Source organism: Panthera pardus, unplaced genomic scaffold (genome assembly GCF_024362965.1).
Source record: "Panthera pardus isolate Hobbes unplaced genomic scaffold, ASM2436296v1 HiC_scaffold_8, whole genome shotgun sequence".
Taxonomy (NCBI): domain Eukaryota; kingdom Metazoa; phylum Chordata; class Mammalia; order Carnivora; family Felidae; genus Panthera; species Panthera pardus.
In genome coordinates this window covers 154,074,003-154,100,926 of record NW_026527013.1, presented here as the reverse complement: position 1 = coordinate 154,100,926, position 26,924 = coordinate 154,074,003, and the positions used below count along the sequence as shown (strand labels likewise).

General features: G+C 46.3%; 1 protein-coding gene across 1 annotated transcript in view; it reads left to right on the top strand.

Annotated features, from left to right (window-relative positions):
• The window catches only part of SLC37A3 (solute carrier family 37 member 3), a 152,059-nt gene extending 125,870 nt beyond the window's left edge, over positions 1-26,189 (top strand). The window contains exon 15 of the transcript XR_002080947.2: positions 25,549-26,189. The gene's annotated coding sequence lies outside the window, so the exon portion shown is untranslated. The remainder of the gene's footprint in view (positions 1-25,548) is intronic.
• The last annotated feature ends 735 nt before the right edge of the window (positions 26,190-26,924 follow it).

Genomic DNA, 26,924 nt, shown 5'->3' with positions numbered 1-26,924 from the left:
CAGACATCTAGCAATCTCTATCAGAGAAAGCTGTATTTAGTAGCTGTGAAATAAACAGGTTTTTGGGATTTGTAATTCACTTAACTCTGTGTGGCACCGACCCTAGGCAGATCACTTTACTTCTTTGAGCTTCGGGCATCTTCACTGAAAAAAGAAAAAAGTTAGACTTCCTGACCAATAGCCGTGGCTGTTAAACTGTGTTCCATGAAGTCCTGGGGTTTCTCGGAGGTGCCTCAGAGGCTAACGGAAGCACCTTGAGCTGAGACAGGAGAGGAGCCCAAGCCAGGACCTGCTCTTTTATTTGCTTTGTTGTGTTACCAGGGATCTCAGCAGTTGTAAAGTTCCATGGCCCCAGGGAGAAACTTCAGGAGCAATGGTGGAAAGTTTCTGGGTTTCAAGAGAAGCAAACTGAACAGGTTATGTGGGCTTAGGTTCTGTGGTTCTAGAGATAGAGGCACACATTTCTGTAATTCAGGAAACCCAGGCTCAGCTAAAAAGCTTGGTAATACTTTTATGATTTTGTAGGTAATGAGACATAATTTTCTTTTTTTTTAATGTCTATTTACTTTTGAGAGAGGGAAAGAGGGGGAGGGGCAGAGAGAGAGGGAGACAGAGAGTCCCAAGTAGGCTCTGTGCCGATAGCGCAGAGCCCAACGCAGGAGCTGATCTCACGAACTGTGAGATCATGATCTGAGCCAAAACCTAGAGTCAGACGCTTAACGGACTGAGCCACCCAGGCGCCCCCAGACATAATTTTCTTAACTCGGGGACATTAGAATATATTTCCTAAGGGCTGGAGTGAAGAGACAATGAACTTTGGAATAAGATCCAGGCTTGTTCCTCTTCTGTTTTTTGCTGCTTGATACTCAGCCTCTCTGAGCCACAGTGTGCTCATCTATAAAATGGGGATAATAATGTCCACTTGGAGGGCTGCTGGGAGAATTGAATGTAATTGAGTATAGGAAGCTTAGGCCATGAGGAAGTGTTAGTCTTCTTCAGTGTCACCCATTGAGCAGAGGGTCCCATACTGCCTGGGGTAGCGGGGAGGGGGAGCAGAAGTGATTCAGCCAATTGGTTCCTAAGGCTCAAGATAAAAATGACGACACCCACGGTACCTGGGTGGCTCAGTCAGTTAAGCGTCTGACTTCAACTCAGGTCATGATCTCACAGTCCGTGAGTTCAAACCCCGCGTTGGGCTCTGTGCTGACAGCTTGGAGCCTGGAGCCTGCTTCGGATTCCGTGTTTCTGTCTCTCTCTGCCCCTTCCCTGTTTGCACTCTGTCTCTCTCAAAAATAAATCAACATCTTTTAAAAAAATGGTGACACTGGACCCGGGAGCATCACCCTGATGGTGTCTAGACTGAGCCCCTATCCCGTGGGCGTTTGATGTTCCAGTGCCCTAAAACCAACCAAGTCGCCCTGCTGTTGTTACTCTCTTCCCTAAATCATTAGTCTTTCCCTCTTTACTGGCTTTTCCCCCTCACCATCCATTACATACTTGAGGTCTTTCTCATCTTGAGACAAAATTCCTTCTATTTCTAGGCAGATGACTGTCAATACCTGTGTCCTTCCTCCTTTCGCAGCCATGGCGTTGTCTGCGTGAACCGGCTTCCCTTTCTCTCCACCTCTGCTCTGCCAGCTCTTGGGGAGGGGGTTTGTGCCTGACCTCTATATTGAATCTGTTCCTGCCAAGGTCATGAACATCCCCAGTAACTGGCTTCAGTTCTGCAGCCTGAATGTCCCTAGTTCCTGTGACTTCCTGAGGTCACTCTTTAACAAGGGAAGGTTCAGCATGCAGTTGTAAGTAGAATGTATAAGTGGGGTGTGAGCCCCAATGTTTCCGAGGGAATGTGGTGTGTGTATGTCTTTAAATTCTTGCAATTTTCTCTCTTAAGTGTTCCCGTCCCAATTCCTGTGGCTGGTCTCAGCCTCACTCTCTGATGCGCGTTATCCCAGATATGAACTCACCTCTTGTCTTCATACCCAAGGACAATGCTCACCCAGTGGCGCTGGGTGGAAGGGACTGTTATTAAAGTCTATAGATGCTTCCTGGGAATTATGGCACGGAGAGCATGAACACTGAGTATCTGAACCCACATTCCTGATGTCCGCTGTCCAGTGAGTCTGTGGAAACTCCTTCCAGCAGCCTCTCTTCTTGACCAGTCTCCTGCCCTGTTGACAGAGCCTTCTTGCTCCCCACGTAGAATTTCCTCCCACATTCATTAGCTTCCCTTTGTGTCAAGGTCCATCCCAGAGTCCTGTCTCTGAGGCCACCAGGGTACCAAGGGCCCGTGAAAATAACCCTTACCTTTCACACTGGGTAATTCCAGTTCCCTTTTGACTCAACTTTCCTTTTGAGGTGAGGGTGGTGACGGTGGGTGCTGGGGGGTGAGCCTCCCCTGCTTTTACACTGTGGGCCCACGAGGCATCTTCCACACCAAAATGCAATCTCCCCTTGGGTCTCCACCTTCAGCCACGCAGAACACTGGCAGAAATTCTGAAGCCATCTTTTCTTTCATGGAGTCAGTGGTTTCCAAGAATATTCCAGGCTTCTCTCCCCACCAGTAGCGCCTGTGGATGGAGAGTGGAGAGCTTTTCTAGGGCAAACTTGTGGGATTGAGGTTTGTTTGTCTTGTCTCCCCCTTGCATTTATGTGGCCTTTCTGCAGCCTTGACCCCTCAGACCACAAACTTCTGTTTGACTGATGCTCTCCTCCCTGGGCTGTTACCCCCTCATGGTCTGCTGTTTTTCCTCTACCTCCATGCCTGTTCTTTCTGTCTCCTCCTCTGGTGCCTCTCCTGCCTCTTTTCTTTTTTTTTCTTTTCTTTTTCTTTTCTTTTCCTTTCTTTTCCTTTCTTTTCTTTTCCTTTCCTTTCTTTTCTTTTCTTTTCTTTTTTTCTTTTCTCTTTTCTTTTCTTTCTTCCCTCCCTCCCTTGCTTTCTTGCTTTTTTTCTCTTTTCTTTTAAAATGATATCAGACTGAGGTGCCTGGGTGGCTCAGTCAGTAGAGCCTGCGACTCTTGATCTCAGGGTTGTAAGTTCGAGCCCCACGTTGGGTATAGAGATTACTTAAAAGTAAAATCTTAAAAAAAAAAATTCAGACAGAGAGAGTATATTTGCACAACAGTGCAAATCTACTTAACGCTGCTGAGTTGTACCCTTAAAAATGGTTAAGATGGGGGGCGCCTGGGTAGTTTAGTTGCTTAAGCGTCCGATGCCTGATTTCAGCTCAGGTCACAATCTCATAGTTTGTGGAATCAAGCCCTGCATCAGGCTCTGTGCTGACAGGGCAGGGCCTGCTTGGGATTCTCTCTTTCCATCTCTCTCTGCCTCTCTCCAGCTTGTATATGTATGATCTCTCTCTCAAAATAAATAAATAAATATTTTTAAAAATGGTTAGATGGCAAGTTTAAAGTTATATGTTTTTTTTAACCACAGCTTTAAAACAGAATGCTGTTTGAGGGATGCCTGGGTGGCTCAGTTTGTTGAGTGTCTGACTTCGGCTCAGGTCATGATCTCACAGCTCATGAGTTCAAGCCCCACATCAGGCTCACTGCTGTCAGTGTCGAGCCCACTTCAGACCCTCTGCCCCCTTTCGCTTCCCCTCCCCCACTCATGCTTCTCAAAAATAACTAAACATTAAAAAAAAGAAAAGAATGCTGTTTGAAGGCATAGTTACATTGCAAAGGGGAAGGAAGGGGTAGAGATGGAGGTTGAAGTTCTTAGAGAAACAACTAACAAGTCAGTTTTCAACTCCATTTAATAAATATTTAGCACGTAATACAACCTCAAAATAATCTCAGATTTACAGAAAAATGTAAAAGAATGCCACAAAAAATTCCAGTACACTCGTACCCTACTTTCCCAAGTGTTAACTTGTTTTATCATTATCCATCCATCCATCCATATTACTTTTTTCCTGAACTGTAGAGAGGGAATTGTAGACACAATTCTCCTTTGCCCCTAGATACTTCTATTGGTTTTTACTTTCAAGGGCATTCACTTACAAAGTACAATGCTCAAACTCAGAAAAACACTGATATTGTGCTGTTGTCTAATCTGTAAACATTATTCCAAATTTTTCTAATTGTCCCAAAGTCACATTAATGGTAAACTTTTTTTTTCACTTTTTTTTTCCTGGTCCAGGATTTAATCCATGATTATACACTGAATTCTTTAGTTATTGTGGTTTTTCCTTGGTATTCTTTATTTAAAAAAAAAAAATTAATGTTAATTTCTTTTTGAGAGAGAGAGACAGAGTATGAGTTGGGGAAGGGGAAGAGAGAGGGAGACACAGAATCTGAAGCAGGATCGAGGCTCTGAGCTGTTAGTGCAGAGCCCAACACAGAGCTCAAACTCACAAGCTGCACGATCACGACCTGAGCTGAAGTTGAATGCTTAACCGACTGAGCCACCCAGGTGCCCCTTCCTTGGCATCCTTTAATCCAAAACAATTTCTCAGCCTTTCTTTCCTTTTTTTTTTTTTTTTTTTTTTTTTTTTTTTAGCATTCTCTACACCCAACATGGGGCTCAAACTCATGACCCCAAGATCAAGAGTCATATACTCCACCAACTGAGCCAGCCAGGCACTCCTCTTTCTTTGTCTTTCATACTCTTGGAATCTTTGAAGGGCCTGCTTGGGATTCGAGCATGGGCTAGTTATTTTGTAGAATGTCCTTCAGTGAGGGTTTGTCTGATGTTCCCTCTTGATTAGACTCAGATCATGCATTGGGGCAGGAATATTACAGAAGTAATGTTGTGTCCTTCTTTTTTTTTTTTTTTTTTTTTAATTTTTTTTTAACGTTTATTTATTTTTGAGACAGAGAGAGACAGAGCATGAACGGGGGAGGGTCAGAGAGAGAGGGAGACACAGAATCGGAAGCAGGCTCCAGGCTCTGAGCCATCAGCCCAGAGCCCGACGCGGGGCTCGAACTCACGGACCATGAGATCGTGACCTGAGCTGAAGTCGGAGGCTTAACCGACTGAGCCACCCAGGCGCCCCATGTTGTGTCCTTCTTAGTACATCATATCAAGAGGTACATGATGGCTATTTGTCCCATTACTGGCAATAGTTATACTGATCACTTCTTTTTATTTTTTATTTTTTATTTTTTTTAATTTTTTTTCAACGTTTTTTTATTTATTTTTGGGACAGAGAGAGACAGAGCATGAACGGGGGAGGGGCAGAGAGAGAAGGAGACACAGAATCGGAAAGAGGCTCCAGGCTCCGAGCTGTCAGCCCAGAGCCTGACGCGGGGCTCGAACTCACGGACCGCGAGATCGTGACCTGGCTGAAGTCGGACGCTTAACCGACTGCGCCACCCAGGCGCCCCAGATCACTTCTTTTTAAAGTTTATTTATTTATTTTGAGAGAGAGAGAGAGAGAGAGAGAGAGAGAGAGAGAGAGAGAGTCAGAGAGAGAGAGAGAGAGAGAGAGAGAGAGAGAGAGAGGAAGAGAGAGAGAATCCCAAACAGGTCCACATTTTCAGTGTAGCACCTGACAAAGGGGCTCGACCTCATGAACTATGAGATCATGATCTGAACCAAAATTCAGAGTTGGACGCTTAACCGACTGAGCAACCCAGGAGCCCCTGGATGACTTAGTTAAAGTGGTGTCTTCCAGGTTTCTCCATCATAAAGTTACTTTTTTCCATCACAATTAATCAGCGTCAGGTGTGGGAGATACTTTGGACTACGTGGAATTTCTGTCTGTCTCTAAATGCTGATCTTTCCTGGGCTCCATCCTTAGCCTCTGCTTTTCCCATTGGATCGTGTTCCTGGCTCCCGTTCCTCCTCTCACACTGCTGAGTCTCAGACCTCTGTCTCCGGCCCACATGGCTCCTGGAGACACAGCTCCCTCACCGGATGCCCCTCAGGACCTCTCTCCCTGGCTGTCCTTCCCTGAGCCCTTCCTCCTCTATGCACTGATGTCAGCCCGGGCTGGAGCTCCCCTCCTGGACTTCTCCCTTTCCCTCAGCTTTGTGCACAATCTTAAGTCCTGTGGATTTTATGTTCCTCATACATTTTACTGCTTCCTTGGTTCAGGCCATTATCATCACAGCCTCAGAATCCTGCCACTGTAGCCTCTTCCTGCCAAGAACATTGCCTTCCCTCTGATTCATTCTCCATCTCCATCATGGGAAGCAGGGAGAGCTTCCCAAAGTGTGGATCTGAGCATGAAATTCAGAGCAGGTGAGATGGGTATTACTTAGAATCCCTCAGTGCCCTCACATCACCCTCAGGATACCAACCTACTCCTTCTTTTTTTTTTTTTTTCCCTAAAGTCGTCTCCATGCCCAATGTGGGGTTTGAACTCACAACCCTAAGATCAAGAGTCACATGCTCTGCTGACTAAGCCAGCCTGGCACCCCCAACCAACTCCTTCTTGGTGGTCAGGCCTGACTACCTCTCCACCTGCCCTGGTCACGTTGATGATTTTCATTTCCCTTTTGAGTTGCTCTCTCTCCTTGACCTTTCACACATGAGATCTGGAGTGCTCCCTCCCACTTGGACTCATTCACTGGCTCTCACTGTCATTCAGGATTCAGTGTAGACTCACTGTGGAAGACATTCCCTGTGCCCCTGGGCAGGAGATATGCTCTTGCCAGGTGCTGCTCCCATTACCTTGAACTTGCCCCAACCCTACTGTGATGTTGTCTACACTGTTGAGATGAATTAGCTCTACTTTGATGCTTTCTACTGGGCTATGAGCTCCTCTCATCCAGAAACCACGTCTTGCCTATTCCTTGCTGGGAAACCTGAGCTAACATATTATCTAAGATACATGCTTTATAAACATTTGTGAATAGATAAGTTGGGTGAATGAGTGTGGGGGAGGGTGAATGAAGGCAGGACTCTGACATGACTGCAGGGTTTTATTGATCTAGCAAAAGTAACCAAGGCTCAGGGTGCCTGGGTGGCTCAGTTGGTTAAGCATCTGACTTCAGCTCAGGTCATGATCTCCCAGTTTTTGGGTTCAAGTCCCACATTGGGCTCTGTGCTGACAGCTCGGAGCCTGGAGCCTGCTTCGGATTCTGTGTCTCCCTCTCTCTGCCCCTCCCTTGCTTGTGCACTCTCTCTCTCTCTCTCTCTCTCAAAAATAAATAAAACATCAACAAAAAATTAAACAAAAAAAAGTAACCAAGGCTCTGGTGACTCAGATACTTGGGTTCTGGAGACAGGGTGGCCGGTTCTCAGAGCCCAGGTCTCCCAGGCCTAGGACACCAGGAACAAGATGAAATATTTCAGAGTACAAAAGACTTAATTAACGCAGGACATTCATCAGATACCCAAGGTGCCCGTGACCCAGGAGGACTGGGTTTCCAAGTTGCAAATGACTCCAAAGGAATAGGTTTCCAAGGCCCAGGTGACTCGGATAGGGTTGGGCTTCAGAGCTCAAAAGGGGAAATGATAGGTAAGAAAGCAATCAGCAAGGTTTCTGCCCAGGTGGCCAACCACATGGCTGAAACCCTCCATTGACTTGGCAGCCAGTTCAGCCTACAGTTTCCTAGGGAACCAAGGGCCAATCTGTAGTGCAGCTCGGCACGGAGCCAGGGACACTTTATGAGGGCCAGATGGCTGGAGTCCGGGCACTGTCAGTGCTGCGGGGTGGGTGGCTGAGGGTCCTGGGGGTAGGACTCAGCCCTGAAGCTGGGAGAGTCTGAAGAGGGCTGGAAACTCACATCAACCACACAGGCAAAGGGCATGGGAACAGATGAGACCAGAAATATGGGTCGGTGTTGAGAGCATGGAGCCCAAGCCTGGTGAGCAGGCTGGAGCCAGGGGCCATTGCTTCCAAAAGTCAAGAAAGTGAGTTAAATAGGGACTCAGAGTGAGTGACCGACCACATGGTTGGAATCTGGGTCAAAAATATTATTTTGCCCCCTGAGAGCAGGAATCTTGTCATGACCTGGAACAAAAGAGTCACACAGGTCAGACTGAGAGACAGAATCAGGGGGGCTGCTTGAAGGTCGAGGTAATCGTGACTCATTGAGCCCTGGAGGAGAGTTCTGGTGAGAGCACTGGCCATACGGTTTTTAGTTTATTTACTAGGATTAATGGCTACATGAAGCCCTGATGGTTAAAAAAAAAATCATAAGGAATAAACAAGTGACCAGTGATGATACTAGGCATCTTTGCTGGATCCCTAGTACCCTGGACACCTAACCCGGCTGGAGAAGGTGGGGCAGCTTGTCTGGGATGGCCCCTTGCTAAGCAGACCTGGGGCAGCGAGGGGCTTCATGGGAAGCTGAGGAGCCAGGAGCGAACTTCTACCTGACTTGTCCTGAGAAGGCAGGAAATGACTAAAACTGAGCCTAATCACCAGATATCTTCTGTCTTGATTTTACTCAGTAGATATGCCGATGAAAGGCATTCCGAGCATGCGTGCTGGCGGTCTGGTAAGTTAGGCTGAGTTATATAACAGGGAGGAGGACCCGTTTGTGATATGTGGTTGGAGATGGGTGCAAAATGCTCCGTCTGTTGCATTTTTTTTCCTGATGGCAGCAAGAACTGGGATGTAGACACATCTGGGCAGCGATCTGAGGAGCTAACGGACAGGTGGAAAGGCCAGGACCGCTTACAGTCAGGAACGTGAGCTGGAAGTGCAGGCAGGGAACCCCCGCCTCCAGCAACGAGGGGCTCTGGACTCTGAAGTGAGCGTGGGCCAGAATGCCTCTGATACGCGCGGGATGGGCTGGTTCAGTGCGTAAGGGTAGGGGCAGGGAGACAAGTCAGAGAACTGAGCAGACCGGGTACCGGGTAGGAGGCAGGCACGAGAGGGCAGAAGACACGTCAGCTTCTGCTACCATCCCAGACCCTGCCCGTGGTGCCTCATTTTCTGTAGTGTCGTAAATGACTCCTCTTTATGAGTTTCAAGGCTCCTCAGCACCACCACCATCATCATCATCACGGTACCGTTGACTGAGCACTTCCCATTTGTTTAGTTGCCTCGCTTAGTTCTCATAAAACACTACTGGGGAGGAGTTGGAAATGGGTAAACTGGAGGCTCAGAGAGATTAAATGACTTGCTGAGGGTCCCTGTTACTCCGTCATCACCTTGTAAGTGGCAGAGCCAGATTTTGAATTAAGGTTTGACGGGTTCCAGACTCTATATCGTAGCCTAGAGGTTAGGAACCCCAGCTGTGGACACAGAGTCGCTAGTTGTGTGACCACGGCAACTTAGTTTTCTCATCTGTAAAATGGGGATGATGGTGACAATAGAACTACCTCGTGGAGTAAGTAGGGACCATAAAATATAACTACTTGAGGAACAGGGTTGCCCAGTGTAGCAGATAAAAATACAGGATGCTCAGGGTGCCTGGGTGGCTCAGCCGGTTAAGTGGCTGACTTCGGCTCAGGTCATGATCTCGCAGTTTGTGAGTTCAAGGCCTGCGTCGGGCTCTGTGCTGACAGCTCACGGAGCCTGGGGCCCGCTTCCGATTCTGTGTCTCCCTCTCTGTCTGCCCCTCCCCCATCCATGCTCTGTTCATCTCTCAAGAATAAATACACATTAAAAAAAAATTAAAAAAAAAACGGTGGATAATATTTTAGAACAGAAAGTCTTGCAATAATTGGGACACACTTATACTAACAATTATTCTTTGTTTATCTGAAGTTCAAATTGAACTAGGCATCCTGTGTTTTATCTGGCAACCCTGTCGGGGAGGCTCCCTCGGCTGGCCTTGACCCATCGCCTGGTGTGTTTTGCAGGACCCTCTGCTCCAGTGGGACTTGTTTCCTCCCTGGCCTCCCCGCCTCCCTGCTTCTGGTCCTGCTCTTACTGGCCCCCACGCCTTCTCCTCCTTTTCTCCTGGCCTCCTGAGCCTGTCTTTCCCTCCAGTTTCCTCCCAGGGGTCTTCTGAGTCTTCACAGCACGCTCCCCCCCTGACAGATCCCACTGAGATCCCCACCATGCCATTTAGCTCCCAGGTATATGGGCCAGGTTCATTTGTCAATCTTCCAGGTGACTGACCCTGCTCTCTCTAATGAGGCTCCATGCACCTATCACAAAGGGCTCTGTCTTCCAAGACCAGAGCGTGGACAGGTGCCAGGAAGTCCTGACTACCGCAGCCGTTGCCCAAACGGACCAGAGGGAGGGAGGGAGGGAGCCGCTTCTGTTTTCCTAGCACGGCTGGGGTTGTACCGTCAGATCAAACCAGAAAGTTTCGGCATCTCCAGAAACCCCGTTCGGCCCTCCTTCCTCCCCAGCCCGCAGCCCGTTTCACTTCTCCTTCCCATGGAGGGTAGAGGCTTGGACAGAAGCTTGTTTTTTCTCAGCCAAGGAGGTGGCACCCGGTGTGCCTCCCCTTCAACTGCGATAAGGAAGCCACAACCAGCCCGGGGCCCTTTGAACGCGGCGAGAAGCAGGATGCCAACAAAGATCCTCTTACACCTTTGCCACAGTGCATCTCAGGTGGCATCAGGTGTGTGCTGAGTGTCGGGGCCTGCCTGGCTTCTTCCCCTGGCCCTTGGGCCAGAGTGGACACACCGTGCTCTTGGATGGACACGCTGACCCTGGATACTCTGTCATTCCCGCTTTTTGTCTTTTTCTTCTTCCCTGGCCAGGTGCGGGCTCTTGCAAAGGCATGATTCATAGGCTCCCTTGATTCATAGGATCCCTTGCCTCCCACACTTACCGTGCTGTGTTACTAACTCCATGCTTTTCAAACTAGTGAGCCTGAGTCACGGGGAGGGCTTGTGAGAACACATATCACAGGACCCCGCCCCTGGAGTTTCTGATTCAGTAAGTCTGGGCTGGGGCCCGAGAATTTGCATTTCTATGGAGTTCCTCGGTGATGCTGAGGCTGCTGGTCCCAGACCACACCGAGACCCACGGTCTGCAGATCTCTAGGTCAGCGGGAGTGGAGATTCCGAGAGGCCTCTTGACCCTCAGCTCCTGATTTTCAGCATTTGGGGAAGATGAGGCATCCCAAGCCAGCATGACGGTCCCCCGAAGACCCCTTTATCATGGCTGGCATCCCTGTAGCATAAAGGACTTTGGTATTTGCAGGCCCAGTTGGTAATCCCGTCCAGGGAGGCCTTCAAGAGGCAGGGCCTTGTGAGGGACGCTTCTAGCTGAAAGGGCAAGTCTTTCCCACAACATGCTCATCATCCAATGTGAAAACAAATGAGAAGTACAAAATGAACAAATGATTGTTCATTATGTGACCGTCCCTCTCAGGAGTGGGTTCTGTGAATGCTCTTTCCGCCGCCTGCTGGGAGGAGGTGGCTGATGGCTCTGAGTTGAGTCTCTTTCCAGAAATTGCCGTCCTTGCTCAAGGTCACCCGCCTTCTCCCAGGACTTCCCACATCTACTGCCTGGTGAGTGCTGGGGTGTGGCTCCCTTGCCCCAGTGCTAGACACTGATGGGCCATCCCAGCTCCAGAGCTCCTTTCGGGGGAGCTGAGGCCTTTGTTGTGACCACATCACAGCCCAAAGCCTCCCTAGCCCCGTCCTGTTTCCCTCTGGCCCCACCAGCGATGAACCTTCGGGCATTCCCAATAACCTTCTTGTCTGTCTCAGAGTCCGATTGCCTGGGAACCTGAGACCTAAACCCGTTTGTCCCTAAATCTGGGGAAGCTAGAACAGATAATAAAATCTTCTAGAAGTTAGAGGAGGGTGTTGTCGTCAGCACCTGGTGCTCACCTGCAGGAGGAAGTAGACGGCTGTGGCGGAGTCTGACTGCCTTTCCCCACCTGCTCTTGTAACCTTGGCAGCCTGCTCTGAGGTCCCAGGCTTGCTCTCTCCAGGCCTTTGGTCCAACTTGTCTGCTCACCCCCTTCCACTTGGACTCCTGTTCCCTTCACACCCTTCCTCAACCGTGACCTTTGGTCATTCCCATAAAAGCCACTCAGGTAGACGCCATCTTCAAGACGAAATGAAAAGAGGGGCACCTGAGTGACTCAGTCAGTTAAGCATCCGACTTCAGCTCAGGTTATGATCTCATAGGTTCATGAGTTCGAGCCCTGCGTTGGGCACTCTGCTGCTAGCATGGAACCCGCTTTGGATCCTCTGTTCGCCCCCTCCTCTGCCCCTCCCCTGCTTGCTCTCTGTCTCTCTCAAAAATAAATAAGCATGAAAAAATTGTTTTTAATACAAAAATAAAAAAATATTTTAAAGAAAGAAATGAAAAGAATGTCTGGCAAAAAAAGATACTGAAACTCTGTGGTGAATCTTGGTAAGGGTCCCCTCTAAAGTGCTGTGAGTGTTTGTGAAAGCCAGGAGTGCCTTAAAGTTAAGGGTGAGGTACCCAAAGGACTTCTAGATGTAAGGATCCTTGTCCTTGAGAAGAAGGACTTCTGGGCTCACCTTGGGGAAGTCCCCGAAGGAAATTAGGATAGTATCACAGGGGCCTGCAGCAGGCAATCAACAAACACGGGGGGAGGAAATGGCTGCACTGAGCATCTCTCTCAGTCATTTCTTAACGAATAGCACTGATGCTCTCAGCACATATTGGGACTGTAAAAATATTCCCGCATTTGTACAAGGCCTTTGCAAGCCATGACCCTTGATGACTTTAGAGGCCCCCAAGTCCTACGGAAAAGGAAAGAAGGAGGCCAATTTAGAAAGCATATCTGAAAAGGAGTCATCAAATACATCCCCTGAAAACATTCGTAACCCTCCCACTGACGGGCAGACGTAGGCTCTTCTCCCTTTGGGTGGGCACGTCCCTGAGTGCCCCCCTCTAAATGCCAGGCCCTGCTGCTCCTATAGCTCTCCAGTGTGCATAATTCCTCACCTGTCTCCCGCACAGCCTGTGAGCTCCTTGGGGTCAGGGGCTGTGTGTGTCCTTATGCCCCCCACCCAGTGCCTGCCACACCGGAGGGACTTAATCGATATTTAGTGAGTGAGCAAACAAATGACATGTATTTGTTCTAGGAATAATCTAGCATGGGAAAGATAGGGCAATCAATTTTAGTTTGGACAAAACCTCATTCTGCCGAAATCCTTGAAGGTGATGAAAAAGAAACAAAAAAGGCAGAAATTTATGTTAGTGGCAGCACCAAAACAAGACTAATTAGAGCTGTGGGAGAAAAAAAGAAAAAAAAAAAAAGATGTTCTCTGTGAATCTGGGTTCATTTTATTCTCAGATCCTTTTCTGGAAATCAGGGCTTTCTGTATCTTTTTTGAAACAGTGGAGGACACCGAGTGCAGAGAACATAATGACTTTCTTTGTTTTACTGGAAGGCTACTTTCTCCCCCAGTTCTTAGAGTTTGTCTGATTCTTGCAAATAGGCACAACTTAGATTCCTAACGTCTTGTAGTCCCATCCGCAACAAGAATTCAAGAACATACGATTATCGAGTCAACTGATAGTTTTACAGTTAAATCTCAGATAAGCTCTCCTTTTATAGTTATTATATAAAGCATTCTAAGAGCAGCAACCTATACAGAGTCCATTTTCATGTTTCCAAACATCAAAAGGATTTTAATTTTTTGAAGGCCATTTTTGTATCTTTCCCACTTAATATAATTCTCTTTTCTCCAAGTTTCCCCGTCCCCTTCCCCCCATCAGCAATGTTTTGTTTGTCACATCTTCAATCTTTCATAACAATCTACAACTCTACCCTCAAAATTTCTTTAAATGAAACCAGGTACTCCAAAGAACATTCGAGAAAGGTCTGAAAAATAAAATAATAGCAGTTCAGATTTACTGAGATGTACTGAGCACAGGGACATTCCAAATGCCTTACTTACTTGGATCTTCACAGCAACTCATGAGGTAGGTGTTGCCAAACTCTGCCCCCCCTTACACGTGAGGGTCTTGCCCAGAGTCACAACGGTGTTAGGTGGTGGGGCCAGCCTGCAAACTCTGGTGTGTAACTTTCTGAGCCCGTGCCCTCAGCCAATGTAACGTCCTGCCCAGCAGATTCTCTGACCGAGATGAGAAAGAGGGAAAAATGGGGGGCTCTTTCTCAGGCCCCGTCAACGAGAACTGAGATATTATTACTGCGTAAGGTGCTCTCCTGTGGTCGGCTGAGCTCATCAGATCTGAGGCTGCTTGGCTGTCTCCAGCCTCAGGAGCACCGGTGTTCGATGCAGAAAAAAGGGATCTGGTTCTTTCTCTCTCTCTCTTTCACCTCCATTGTATTCTGTTGCTATCTATCTTAAGGCTTCTTGGTGGGTTCTTACCAAAAGAGGATTTCTTCTACTTCCGCTTCATAGACAGTTGAACTTCCTTCTACCCCTTATCCTCCCCCACTGCTCCCAGAAGCGATTGAGAGGTCAGAGGTCAATGACAGGAGTCAAAGGTCATCAGACTGGCCCCTTAAATGGTTGAAGGTCAGACAATTGAAGACTTAAAGTATGATAAAAATGTGTGCATCTGTGAACCAATTAATTATCGGGCCTCTGTCCCTGTGGTGTGAGTGTAAGACACCCCAGATCTGGTGTTGGCAAAACTACCAAAACACTGGCTAAAGGTGAAACCATCAGGGAGAAACAGAGCTTTCCAGAAAAAAATTTGGCTTCTCAGAGACCTTCTATCTTCTCCTTCTCCTTCTTCTTCTTCTCCTTCTCCTTCTTTTTTTTTAGAGAGAAAGGAAGATAGAATCCCAAGCAGGCTATGCACCTCCAGCATGGAGCCCAACACAGGGCTTGAACCCATGAACCATGAGATCTTGACCTGGGCCGAAATCAAGAGTTGGGTGCTGAACCCACTGAGCCACCCTGGCACTCCCCTTGGTTCTATCTTCCATTCACCAATTATAACCAATATTTGTGTTGGGCCTTTGATGAGCAAGGCACAAGGAGAAGGGCGTGAAGCACGTTCTATCCATGATAGCAGGACACTCGGGGTGTCTCTTTCCTCCTGGGGTGTAGCGGGGCATCGCCTCGGCAGGACCAAGCACCTCTGAGCTCTCAGATCAATTCTCCCCTCCTTCCGTTAGTCGTTTCAGACCAGACTCCCTTAGCATGCAACCAGATGCTCTGTTTTCCTTTTCTGGATAGAGAGTAGTCTTTGTCCTGGAAAGAGAGGCTTTGGGGCCTGCCAACTGAGAGCAACTCACACCTCAAAAGCAGATCAGGTTTGGGCTCTGTGTTCTGACTCCGGTTGTCCACACTCCCTAAGTAACCTCCCCGCTGCAGGAACTTCCGTGTCCAGCATCTGCATAGCGGCAGGGTACTTCCCTCTTAGGATCCAAGAGGATTCGTGCGTGCGTGGTCCCAGAACGATTTTAGAGCAAATTCACAGGTCTTCATCCAAAAGTGTTTACTGAGATGGTTAATAATAATGATAATAATAAAAGAGTCATAAATGGATTTATGGAGAGAGTAATATATTCACAAAAAGAGGAAGATTACACAGCCAAAGGTGTGGCCTCTTTTTGCCCTTTCTGTGATATAAACAGCTTCATTTTAAAATTAGAAAATAGAGGGGCGCCTGGGTGGCTCAGTCGGTAAGCGTCCAACTTCAGCTCAGGTCATGATCTCGCAGTTTGTGAGTTCGAGCCCTGCATCGGGCTCTGTGCTGACAACTCAGAGCCTGGAGCCTGCTTCAGATTCTGTGTCTCGCTCTCTCTCTGCCCCTCCCCTGCTCATGCTCTGTCTCTCTCTGTCTCAAAAATAAATAAAGCATTTAAAAAATGTTAAATTAGAAAATAGAAATGCTATTTGATGAACATGAGCTTAGATGAACAAAGCACTCCTCATAGCATGATGTAGAAATAAACTTCTGCCTTGAGCTATGATGGAGCCACAGGGACTGGATTTACCCTCCCACCTAAAACAATTGACAAACCAGACAAGATGTATAAGAGAACAGTTTTCAGACTTTGTACAACAGGCAATGCAAAACAGTGATCACTGAAAGAATTGGAACCAATAAGGGGCACCATTAAATTCCCCCAGATTACTACCTGGAGAGAGTGTCTGCCTGCCGTGTAAGGAAGAGGATTCTAAACAGAGCCTAGTGGTGTCTTGAGTTGAGAGAGCCAGTGTTGGAGTTTGGAGAGGCCGTGATGGTTAATTTCACGTGTCCACTTGGATAAGCCACAGTACCTAGAGAGTTGGTGAAACACCATTCTAGATATTTCTGGGAAGGTATTTGGTATGGACTGAAAATTTGTGTTCTCCTAAAAATTCATAAGTTGAAGCCTTAATCCCAGTGTGGTGGTATTTGGAAGTAGGGCCTTCAGAAGAATGGAGCTCTCATGATAAGATTAGCACATGAGCATGCGAGACAATTTCTCTCTCTCTGCCGTGTGAGGACACAACAACAAGGCATCCATCTGCAAACCGGAGAGCAGGCCCTCACCAGGGACCGAATTGGCGGGACACTTGGTCTTGGACTTCCCAGCCTCCAGAACTGTGAGAAGCAAGTGTTTGTTGTTGAAGCCACCCAGGGATGGTGTTTGTCATAGCAGCACAGGTTGACCAACCCAGCATTTTTTGGAATGGGATTAACATTTGAACCCGTGGACATCACCTCCATAACGTGGGTGGGCCCGATCCAATCAGTTGAAGGCCTTGAGAGAAAGACTAACTGCTCCAGAGGAAGAGGGAATTCTGCAAACAGGCTGCCTTCGAACCTGAGTGGCAACATCAACTCTTCCTTGGGTCTCCAGCCTGCCAAGATTTTTTATTTGTCAGCCTCCGTAATCAACAATCAATCACCCGAGCCAATTCCTTAGACTGGGAGCCTGCTGCAGTCTAACAGCAGGGCAGTGTGGATCAGTGAGGTGCTTTAGGAAGACGCCTCAAGCCGAACTGGAGGAAAGAGGGGCTAAAACTCAAGGCATCCAGGTGTGTGGTAAGAAGGAAGGAAAAGTGTGGGAGGGAGGCAGGGAAGAAAACAATTTTAATTTCTTTTTATTAATTTTTTTATTTTAGAGAGATTAATTAATTATTTTTATTTATTAGTTAATATTAATAGTATATTATTATAACATATTACAATATAATATGTATCGTTATTAATATCTTATTACTTATTAATTTTGTATGTTAGGGATGGGGGGGGCAGAGAGGGAGACACAGGATCCAAAGCAGGCTCCAGGCTCTGAGCTGTCAGCACACATACAACTCATAACCTGTAAGATCATGACCTGAGCTGAAGTCAGATGTTTAACCACCTGAGCCACCCAGGTGCCCCGAGAGAGAGAGAGAGAGAGAGAGAGAGAGAGACAGAGACAGAGACAGAGAGAGAGAATCTTAAGCAGACCTCATGCTCAGTGCAGAGGCCACGCGGGATCAGCCCTGAGCTGATACCACAGCCCTGGGATCATACCTGAGCTGATATCAAGAGTCGGATGCTCAACCAACTGAGCCACCCAGGCTCCCTGAGAAAACAATTTTAAAGAAAGATGGGGCTCCTGGATGGCTCAGTTGGTTAAGCATTCGACTTCGGCTCAGGTCATGATCTCGCAGTCTGTGAGTTCAAGCCCCGCGTCGGGCTCTGTGCTGACCGCTCGGAGCCTGGAGCCCGCTTCGGATTCTGTGCCTCCCTCTCTCTCTCTGCTCCTCCCCTACTCGTGCTCTCTCTCTGTCTCTGTCTCTCCCTCTCAAAAGTAAATAAACATTTAAAAAAATTAAAGAAAGAACTCGTAGGGCCTGGTAAAGCCTATTTCTCATTCACGTGACTGGGATGAGGGCGTTAAAGGCCGGGTGGCAAAGCTCGATGGAAATCCAAGAAGATAAGGGTTGAAGGTGCACGACTGGAAGGTGATGAGCAGGAATGAGGAAGAGAAGCGGCCGTGTCTGAACAGGGATGGAGACTGAGGTCGGCTCGAAGCCTCCGAAGGGGCGCTCTCTGAAGGGAGGGGAGGTCTGAGGTGTGCAGAGAGTGGAAAGCAAGAGGAGTCGGCAAAGACCAGGCCCCAGAGCAGGTGCCGCCGAGAGAGGGCCGTGCAGGCCGTGGTTGGTTGAATTACGAAGAGAGCAGGGGCTGCCGCAGCCGAGAGGATACTTCTTTTAGAGAGTGAGTCATCATCGCTGCCCGGTGTTGCAGAGACTGAGAGGAATGAGGACGGGCAGAAGGCCCTCGTTTGGCACACTTGGGCCTTGGTGCCCTTCCTGGAGCCCTTTCAGTAATTTCCTAGTGGTGCCAAGCACAGCACCAGGGACCGGAGAGGAAACAGAGGCTCCGAAGTTCCTCGTGGGGGGAGGGCACTTGGGTCAGTTCCTTCAGGAGTGACAACCCCAGAAGCAGCTTATTTAGGATTCCTTCTGTTTTTGTTGTCTTCGTCCCGTGTCAAACCTTTCTTAAGCAGTTACTGCCGTCAGACACCCCGCTAGGCGGTGACAGGGAAACTTGGGCTTTGCAGAAAGAGAGAGAGAAAGGGGCTAATGGGGAGCAGGGAGGGAAGGAGGCACACGGAGGAAGGGGACGAAGGCACAGAACAGTTGGCCAGAAGAGGGAGAGCAAGGGGGGTGAATCTCGGGTGGAGGGCACGGAGGGCCAGCCTGCTGCTGCTGAATGTAGAGACGCACAGGTGGTCTGGGAGGGGACGGGAATCCAGGGGGTGGGCGAAGTGTGGCCTCCATCTGCCCTGGGGGTCTCTGCGAAGCCGTTCCCACCTTTGTCCCAGGCTGACCGAGTCCTAATCACTGCTCACTGAACGCGTGGCTGTCCTCTGCCTGTTCAACAAGTGCTGTTTGTTGATCTGGCAAAGGGGACTTCTGATTTCTGGCCCGAAGCTATCCCAGGATGTGAGAAAAAGGTATGTTTGGGGCTGGAGAGAACTCCTCATTACAAAACTTCCCTTGGGACATGGAATTTCAATGTTTTCTCACTGAGGGGACTTTGCTCCTCGTTTTCCTGAATGACTCAAATGTTTGCTTCAGACAATGGCAGAGTATCTTGCTTGAATCATTGGATTTCTGTTATTTTTGTAAGATGTGGGTGGGCAATATGACTCAGTATTTTTCCAAGAGATGTGAAAATTATATTGCCTATTTTGGATCATTTCATGCTGAGATCTGGAACATTTTTCTTGACTTTCAAATCTTGAAGCTTGGGGAATTTTTGTTTTTATTTTGCCTTTCCATCATTTCAGATCTTTCCCAGACAGAAATTTAAGGGAAAACTACTTAGCAATGGCTCTCAGTGATGAAATAGACTTTGAATTATAATAGTCGGCATTTCTTAAATAAAAGATTTGCTAAATCCAGTGATGTGGTTGTCATGTTGATTGTGAAAAAAATTGGAGAATGTGGGGGTAGTGGAGTCTTGAAGGTTGTTTAATTTTTTTTTAATGTTTATTTCTTTTTGAAGGCGAGAGAGATAGAGCATGAGCCTGTAAGGGGCAGAGAGAGAGGGAGACACAGAATCGGAAGCAGGCTGACAGCTCAGAGCCTGACACAGGGCTTGGACCCACGGATTGCTATGTCATGACCTGAGTAGAGTCGGGCGCTTAGCTGACTGAGCCACCCGGGTGCCCCGAAGATTGTTTAACTTAAAACCTTGTCTAGTGCTTGAATAGCCTCAGACTAGTTTCCCAGCTTCTGCTTGGGCACCTGTCTCTGACAATTGAGTTCTGTGAAGGCTTCAAGTGACGGAGAACTCTTCGGGTACCAGGCAGTCCCACTTTGGCACGGCACTTTTCACACTGTCATCACCTGCCTCCTCGTAGCTCCCAGACGTGAAGTCCTCCTTATGATCCCATTCTCTGTGAATCTCCTGAATAATTCTGCAACAGAATGATAGTTTTTGAAATACTGCTATATTTTCCTTTTTGGTAAATGAGGTCTTTTTTCCATCAGTCTTATTACTATCAGTGTTAGGACAAGAGGCTGAGCTTAGTGTCTCCCGAGAAGGTTAGCGTTAAGGGGTAAATTGTGTCCCCCACCACCCCCCCAAATTCACATGTTGAAATCCCAACCCTAGTACCTCAGAATGTGACTGTATTTGGAGATAAGGTCTTTAAAGATGATTAAGTTAAAACAAGGTCTTTAGAACGGGTCCTAATCCAATCTGACTGGTGTCCTTCTAAGAAGGGGATTTTTGGACACAGAGAGACACTAGGGCATGACAACACAGAAAGACAACCATGGGAAGGTCCAGCAAGAGGACGGCCATCTTCAAGCCAACAAAGAGGGCTGAGAAGAAAACAAACCTACTAACATCTTGCTCTTAGACTTCTAGCCTCCATAAGTGTAAGAAAATTCATTTTTATAGTTTAAGGCTTCCAGTCTGTGGTATTTTGTTGTGGCAGCCCAGGCAAGCTAATGACTTTTTGGCAATGAAGAATGAGAAAGACATGCCCCTAGGGCAGTCTCTTTCAGAGAGAAATATTAGACGGGGAGGGGCACAGTCCTTCCAGCATGTGTGCGTTGAGAGCCCTCCCCCCACCACTGAGTGAGCATTAGCACAGAGCGTGCAGAAACATGTCAGATGCTAGAGCTCTCAATGTCCCTCACCCCATGTTCCCAAGCCTCGAGTCAACTCTGGTGGGAGCCACTGAGGGGTGATGGAAGCATCCAGAAAGTTCTGGAACAGAGGTGGATTTACCCTGAGGTCCATGAAGCTTTAGCTTCAGGGGCCTCCTACTTGCTGGAGCTTCTCCCAATGTCTTAGGAGGGCTCTAGCAAGGTATTCACATATCGTGTTTTGGGTTTTTTTTGTTTATTTATTTTTGAGAGAGAGAGAAAGCTCACGCAAGCTGGGGAGGGGCAGAGAGAGAGAGAGAGAGAGAGAGAGAGAGAGAGAGAATCCCAAGCAGGCTCCACACTGTCAGCTGCGAGCTTGAAACGGGGCTCAAACCCATAAACTACCAGATCATGACCTGAGATGAAATCAAGAGTTGGACACTTAACCAACTGAGCCACCCAGGTGCCCCTTCACATTATCTTGTTTTTAACAAATTTGCAAAAAAAAAATTTTTTTTTGGTATTTTAATTTATTTTTTTATTTTACATCTAAGTTAGTTAGCATATAGTGCAACAATAATTTCGGGAGTAGATTCCTTAGTGCCCTTACCCATTTAGCCCATCCCCCCTCCCACAACCCCTCCAGCAACCCTCTGTTCTCTATATTTATGAGCCTCTTATGCTTTGTCCCCCTCCCTGTTTTTATATTATTTTTGCTTCCCTTCCCTTGTGTTCATCTGTTTTGTCTCTTAAAGTCCTCATATGAGTGAAGTCATATGATTTTTGTCTTTCTCTGACTGACTAATTTCACTTAGCATAATGCCCTCCCGTTCCATCCATGTAGTTGCAAATGGCAAGATTTCATTCTTTTTGAGTGCCGAATAATACCCCATTGTATATATACCACATCTTCTTTATCCATTCATCCGTCAGTCGACATTTGGGCTCTTTCCATACTTTGGCTATTGTTGATAGTGCTGCTATAAACATGGGGGTGCATGTGCCCCTTCGAAACAGCACACCTGTATCCTTTGGATAAATACCAGGTAGTGCAATTGCTGGGTCGTAGGGTAGTTCTATTTTTAGTTTTTTGAGGAAGCTCCATACTGTTTTCCAGAGTGGCTGCACCAGTTTGCATTCCCACCAGTGGTGCAAAAGAGATCCTTTCTCTCTGCATCCTCACCAACATCTGTCGTTGCCTGAGTTGTTAATGTTAGCCATTCTGACAGGTGTGAGTGGTATCTCATTGTGGTTTTGATTTGTATTTCCCTGATGATGAGTGATGTTGAGCATTTTTTCATGTGTCGGTTGGCCATCTGGATGTCTTCTTTGGAGAAGTGTCTATTCACATCTTTTGTCCATTTCTTTGCTGGATTATTTGTTTTCTGGGTGTTGAGTTTGATAAGTTCTTTGTAGATTTTGTATACTAACCCTTTATCTGATATGTCATTTGCAAATATCTTCTCCCATTCTGTTGGTTGCCTTTTAGTTTTGCTGATTGTTTCCTTCGCTGTGCAGAAACTTTTTATTTTGATGAGGTCCCAATAGTTCATTTTTGCTTTTACTTCCCTTGCCTCCGGAGACGTGTTGAGTAAGAAGTTGCTGCAGCCAAGATCAAAGAGGTTTTTGCCTGCTTTCTCCTTTAGGATTTTGATGGTTTCCTGTCTTACATTGAGGTCTTTCATCCATTTTGAGTTTATTTTTGTGTGTGGTGTAAGAAAGTGGTCCAGGTTCATTCTTCTGCATGTCGCTGTCCAGTTTCCCCAGCACCACTTGCTGAAGAGACTGTCTTTATTCCATTGGATATTCTTTCCTGTTTTGTCAAAGATTAGTTGGTCATATGTTTGTGGGTCCATTTCTGGGTTCTCTATTCTGTTCCATTGATCTGAGTGTCTGTTCTTGTGCCAGTACCATACTGTCTTGATGATTACGGTTTTGTGATACAGCTTGAAGTCTGGGATTGTGATGCCTCCTGCTTTGGTTTTCTTTTTCAAGATTGCTTTGGCTATTTGTGGTCTTTCCTGGTTCCATACAAATTTTAGGATGATTTGTTCTAGCTCTGTGAAGAATGCTGGTGTTATTTTTATAGATGTGGCATTGAATATGTAGATTGCTTTGGGTAGTATCGACATTTTAACAATATTTGTTCTTCCTATCCAGGAGCATGGAATATTTTTCCATTTTTTTGTGTCTTCTTCAATTTCTTTCATAAGCTTTCTATAGTTTTCAGTGTATAAAATTTTCACCTCTTTGGTTAGATTTATTCCTAGGTATTTTCTGGGTTTTGGTGCAATTGTAAATGGGATTGACTCCCTGATTTCTGTTTCTGTTGCTTCATTATCGCTGTATAGAAATGCAACTGATTTCTGTGCATTGATTTTATGTCCTGCAACTTTGCTGAATTCATGGATCAGTTCTAGCGGTTTTTTGGTGGAATCTTTTGGGTTTTCCATATAGAGTATCATGTCATCTGCAAAGAGTGACAATTTGACCTTCTCCTGGCCGATTTGGATGCCTCTTAGCAAAAAGATATTTTGACGGCAGTTGGTTAAAACTGACGTCTCTTTCCACTCCAGTTTCCTCTCCGTCACATGTACCCTCCTGGTGGGTTGTGGAGGAGTGGTGCCCCGATAAGGAAATTTGAATTGGGGTTTCCTTTTGTTTGGGTTTGTGGGACAGATTTCGATAGGTCGCAGTCAGTTCTGTGCGTGGTTATGCGACGGCAGAGCGAACCTGGAGAAGGAGCGGCTACCAGGCCGTGCTAGGAAATGCTTAGAACCAGGTTGGTACCCAACGCTGATTTCTGTGCTATAAATGCTCCCACCTACTCCAAGCTTTTGGTGTCATCACTGTATGCGGGGCGGGAAGAGTATATACCATCGTCTAGTATAGGCACCGTATGAATACAGTAGATGTAAATAACTCCAAGAGCATAGTGATAGTAAAATGTCATGAAATAATTAGGAAAGGATGTGTTTTGAGTATTTGTTATCTTTGTTTTTAGCATTATTTCATTATACGTTTATGTTATTTAATTTTTAAGAATGGCTATGATCAACAACGACCTCCCAAAATTCCTGAAAAGCTGAGTCGGCGCTGGTGAGCCAGAATGAGCCAGCCCCATCACAGCACTGAATACCAGGAGCACTCCTACCGCCACTATGTTGATTCACCCCGTTTTATGACACGAAGGTTCAGGGCAAGAGCTGGTAATTTGATACGAAATATGTGAATAAGGGAGAAGAAACCAGTTTTTTTAAATGTATGGAGCCAGAGGCCAGTCAGTGGAAAATTCTTTCAGTCATCGGGTATGTAAGCTTTACACAAATGATTTGGTTTTCATCAACGCCTAGTTAAAAGTTCCTGCCTAGGAACTTGCCTATCAAGAATGTTCTTGATAATGTGGGCTATAGCATCATAAATGCCCCATAGATTTTTTTTTTAATTTTTTTTTTAAGGTTTATTTTTGAGACAGAGAGAGACAGAGCATGAACGGGGGAGGGTCAGAGAGAGAGGGAGACACAGAATCCGAAGCAGCTCCAGGCTCTGAGCCGTCAGCCCAGAGCCCGACGCGGGGCTCGAACTCAAAGACCGCGAGATCGTGACCTGAGTTGAAGTCCGACGCTTAACTGACTGAGCCACCCAGGCACCCCAATGCCCCGTAGATTTAAAGGAGAATTTTGATGGTGTATGAGTTATCTATTGCTGTGTAACAAATTACTCTGAAATTTAGTGGTTCAAAACACAAACATCTATTATTTCACAGTGTCTGTGGGTCCGGAATCTGGGGGTGGCTTAGCTGTATCTTCTGGCTCAGGGTCTGTCACAGACTGCAGTCGAGGTATTTGATAGGGCTGTAGTTGGCTTGATAGGGGGGTTGATTCTGTGTCTTTTCTTTTTCTTTTTAATTTTTTAAAGTTTATTTATTTATTTTGAGAGAGACAGAGACAGCGTGAGTGGGGGAGGGTCAGAGAGAGAGAGAGGGAGAGAGAGAATTCCAAGCAGGCTTTGCACTGTCAGCACAGAGCCTGATGCAGGGCTCGAACCCATGAAATCATGACCTGAGTGGAAACCGAGTCAGACGACTGACCGACTGAGCCACCCCCGTGCCCCTGATTCTGTTTCAAGCTCACTTAAGTGGTAGTTGGCAGGATATAGTTCAACATAGTTTGTTGGACTGAGGACCTCAGGTCCTCACTGGCTTTTGATTGGAGTCCTCCGAATGGAAGAGCCTGCTCATTCTTTAGGTACTATTTACCTGAAGCAAATAACTCCATCCAGCCATGTGAATGAAGTCTGTAGTGCTCAGAGATTTTATTTTGCTTTATTTTATTTTTAAGTTTATTTATTTATTTTTAGAGAGAGAGAGAGAGAGAGACAGCACAAGTGGGGAAGGGGCAGAGAGAGAGGGAGGGAGACAGAATCCCAGGCAGGCTCCATGCTGTCAGCATAGAGCTTGATGTGGGGCTGGAACCTAAGAACCATGAGATCATGACATGAGCCGAAGTCAGCCACTTAACCAACTGAGCCACCCAGGCGCCCCCAGAGATTTTTAAAGTAGCATGTCCCCCTCTGTTGAAAGCTGTCTAATGAGGCTTACTTCTGCTTGGGTCAGCTACTCTTACTACTCACAGTGTGGTTCTCAGACCAGCAGCGTCGTATAACCAGGGAACTTGTAAGAACTGGAGAACCTCAATGCCCACCTCAAGCCTGCTGACTCAGAATCTGTGTTCTCACGTGGCCCTCAGGTCACGTGAGTGTTTGCTAAAGTTTGAGAAGTTCCGTGCTCCACCATATCACAGGGCTCTTTCTTGCCATTTTGTTCACTAGAAAAACGGAAGTCTTTCAAAGAGCAGATAAGGCCTGTGTCATCTGCCCCTACTCTCTTACCTCTCTTATATCCTCTCTTACAAGACTCCCTTTTGCTCTCTCCACTCCAGCCACTGGGTACCTGGAGCTTACTCAGTGTATTCCTGCCCCAGGGCCTTTGCACTGGCTATTCTACCTGGAATACTTTCCCTCAGGGATCCCCATGAGCACTCCCTTATCACTTTCATGTCTTTGGTTATTTAGTCACTTTCTCAGCGAGGCCTTCCCTGGTCACCCAATCCAAAACTGCCATACGCCCACGCATCCCTTGACCTTTCCCTAATTGAAGTTGCTTTAGACCTTACCACCTAGGATGTGAATTTCCTGTACTTGCATGTAAGTTGAGTTTTTTGTTTCTTTATCTTTTTAAGGTTCACTACTGCATCCCCAGCTCCTAGAAGAGGGTCTGGGACATGGTTGTAATGAGTTATCTTGATCTACCAGGCTAGTAACCAGGAAGAAAATCAAGTTCATCGAGCCATACTGGCTCCTGCTGATCCCTATCACTCTCATTTCCTTTCGTGATGAACTGATTTTTAATTATAGAAATAATGCACACACATAGCAAAATTAGAATGATACAGAAAAGTAGAAAATGAAAATATAAAACGAAAAATAGACATTATATTTCCTTGCCAAACTACTCCCTCAGTCTCACTCTTCAGAATTTGTCAAGAATTCCTGTTTAAAAATGTTATGGTGGTTATCACAGAACCTGAAATAATTTGCTTATACCTTTGTTTTTTGGTTAATCAGAAAGCGTCTACTAATGCCTTGCTATGAAAATGAAGAATCTAATACATCTTACAATGCCACCTACTTTCCCTACCAGTTTTTATTCGATATATTATTTTAGTTCTTTAGTTTTCCTATGGGGTATTTTACAATTTCAGATAAAATACCAAAACCTTTATTTCTGGATTTATCAAATTCTGGCAGATCCAATGGGCTCTCTGCTTTTCTTATCTGTCTCTTATTTCCTTATGTGACTTTCTTTTTTCTTACATTACCAAGGTTTACATTCTGTTCTGTAATCATAATGATGGTGTGTGTGTGCGTGTGTGTGTGTGTGTGTGTGTTTTGACTATAGATTGATTCTACAAATAAAAATCATTAAAAAAGCCATTATAATATTATAATTATTTAAATATTATTTACTACTGAACCACCAATGATTGGCTCTATAGAAAAGGAATGGAATCCAATGTCACTAAATCTTAGAAGTTTCAAGAAAAATTGCTTAAGCATCAATACCTAATGTATCCCATTTTCTTTTCATCTTCCTTTACTTCTAGGTCATTCCCAGCTACCACTGTGTCTGGTATTTCAAGCCACTTTATTTCTTGGAGTCCTGATTTATTTTTCTGGAAGCTCTAAGTTGTTTTGAAAGCTACTCAAATACCATTTTCATGTAGGATAGGTGTCAAATAAATTTTCTAAATTCTTACAAGTCTCAAAACATCTCTATTTGCCCTTCTACTTAGTCAACAGTTTGGCTGAGTATAGAATGTTAGGTTCAAAATCTTTGCTTCTCAGAACTTAGAAACAGGACTGCCTTTATTGGCATGAGACCTGTGCTCTCCAAGAAAGAAAATAGCATGAAGTATTATAAGCCTTGGTAGCTGGGAAGGATCAGGAAATAAAGGAAGCACAAAATAAGAGGCCCCCGTACTTAGAAGGACCCTGTGCTTGGAAGTGCCCACCCTCCCCTGTTTGGTATAAGACTGTCCTGTCACCATCTTGAAAT